The sequence below is a fragment of the Bufo gargarizans genome, unplaced genomic scaffold, assembly GCF_014858855.1.
Source record: "Bufo gargarizans isolate SCDJY-AF-19 unplaced genomic scaffold, ASM1485885v1 fragScaff_scaffold_762_pilon, whole genome shotgun sequence".
Lineage (NCBI taxonomy): Eukaryota > Metazoa > Chordata > Amphibia > Anura > Bufonidae > Bufo > Bufo gargarizans.
The window spans coordinates 56389-58929 of record NW_025334180.1 but is presented as its reverse complement, the minus strand read 5'-3'; positions in this window follow the sequence as shown (position 1 = coordinate 58929).

The following is a 2541-nucleotide window of genomic DNA, read 5'->3' as shown; positions in this document are numbered from 1 at the left end:
GTCCTGTACCGGGTGTATGGGGTCACCCCGGGGATCAGTGTCCTGTACCGGGTGTATGGGGTCACCTCTGAGGCTCAGTGTCCTGTACCGGGTGGATGGGGTCACCTCGGAGGCTCAGTGTCCTGTACCGGGTGTATGGGGTCACCTCGGAGGCTCAGTGTCCTGTACCGGGTGTATGGGGTCACCCCGGGGATCAGTGTCCTGTACCGGGTGGAAGGGATCACCCCGGGGATCAGTGTCCTGTACCGGGTGGCTGGTGTCACCCCGGGGCTCAGTGTCCTGTACCGGGTGGCTGGTGTCACCCCGGGGCTCAGTGTCCTGTACCGGGTGGCTGGGGTCACCCCTGGGGATCAGCGTCCTGTACCGGGTGTATGGGGTCACCTCTGAGGCTCAGTGTCCTGTACCGGGTGTATGGGGTCACCTCGGATGCTCAGTGTCCTGTACTTGGTGTATGGGGTCACCTCGGAGGCTCAGTGTCCTGTACTTGGTGTATGGGGTCACCCCGGGGCTCAGTGTCCTGTACCGGGTGGCTGGGGTCACCCCGGGGCTCAGTGTCCTGTACCTGGTGTATGGGGTCACCTCAAAGGCTCAGTGTCCTGTACCGGGTGTATGGGGTCACCCCGGGGGATCAGTGTCCTGTACCGGGTGGATGGGGTCACCTCTGAGGCTCAGTGTCCTATACTTGGTGGCTGGGGTCACCTCTGAGGCTCAGTGTCCTGTACCGGGTGTATGGGGTCACCTCGGAGGCTCAGTGTCCTGTACCGGGTGTATGGGGTCACCTCGGGGGCTCAGTGTTCTGTACCGGGTGTATGGGGTCACCTCGGGGGCTCAGTGTCCTGTACCGGGTGTATGGGGTCACCTCGGGGGCTCAGTGTCCTGTACCGGGTGTATGGGGTCACCTCGGAGGCTCAGGGTCCTGTACTTGGTGGCTGGGGTCACCCCGGGGATCAGTGTCCTGTACCGGGTGTATGGGGTCACCTCGGAGGCTCAGTGTCCTGTACCGGGTGTATGGGGTCACCTCGGGGGCTCAGTGTTCTGTACCGGGTGTATGGGGTCACCTCGGGGGCTCAGTGTCCTGTACCGGGTGTATGGGGTCACCTCGGGGGCTCAGTGTCCTGTACCGGGTGTATGGGGTCACCTCGGGGGATCAGTGTCCTGTACCGGGTGTGTGGGGTCACCTCGGAGGCTCAGGGTCCTGTACTTGGTGGCTGGGGTCACCCCGGGGATCAGTGTCCTGTACCGGGTGTATGGGGTCACCTCTGAGGCTCACTGTCCTGTACCGGGTGGATGGGGTCACCTCGGGGGCTCAATGTCCTGTACCGGGTGGATGGGGTCACCTCGGAGGCTCAGTGTCCTGTACCGGGTGTATGGGGTCACCCCGGGGATCAGTGTCCTGTACCGGGTGGATGGGGTCACCTCGGGGGCTCAATGTCCTGTACCGGGTGGATGGGGTCACCTCGGAGGCTCAGGGTCCTGTACTTGGTGGCTGGGGTCACCCCGGGGATCAGTGTCCTGTACCGGGTGGCTGGGGTCACCTCGGAGGCTCAGTGTCCTGTACCGGGTGTATGGGGTCACCTCGGGGGCTCAGTGTCCTGTACCGGGTGGATGGGGTCACCCCGGGGATCAGTGTCCTGTACCGGGTGTATGGGGTCACCTCGGAGGCTCAGTGTCCTGTACCGGGTGTATGGGGTCACCTCGGGGATCAGTGTCCTGTACCGGGTGGATGGGGTCACCTCGGGGGATCAGTGTCCTGTACCGGGTGTATGGGGTCACCTCGGGGGCTCAGTGTCCTGTACCGGGTGTATGGGGTCACCTCGGAGGCTCAGGGTCCTGTACCGGGTGTATGGGGTCACCCCGGGGATCAGTGTCCTGTACCGGGTGGCTGGGGTCACCTCGGGGGCTCAGTGTCCTGTACTTGGTGTATGGGGTCACCTCGGAGGCACAGTGTCCTGTACCGGGTGTATGGGGTCACCTCGGGGGCTCAGTGTCCTGTACCGGGTGGCTGGGGTCACCTCTGAGGCTCAGTGTTCTGTACCGGGTGTATGGGGTCACCCCGGGGATCAGTGTCCTGTACCGGGTGTATGGGGTCACCCCGGGGATCAGTGTCCTGTACCGGGTGGCTGGGGTCACCCCGGGGGATCAGTGTCCTGTACCGGGTGTATGGGGTCACCTCTGATGCTCAGTGTTCTGTACCGGGTGTATGGGGTCACCTCGGAGGCTCAGTGTCCTGTACCGGGTGTATGGGGTCACCTCTGATGCTCAGTGTTCTGTACCGGGTGTATGGGGTCACCCCGGGGATCAGTGTCCTGTACCGGGTGTATGGGGTCACCTCGGAGGCTCAGTGTCCTGTACCGGGTGTATGGGGTCACCTCGGAGGCTCAGTGTCCTGTACCGGGTGTATGGGGTCACCTCGGAGGCTCAGTGTCCTGTACCGGGTGTATGGGGTCACCTCTGATGCTCAGTGTTCTGTACCGGGTGTATGGGGTCACCTCGGAGGCTCAGTGTCCTGTACCGGGTGTATGGGGTCACCTCTGATGCTCA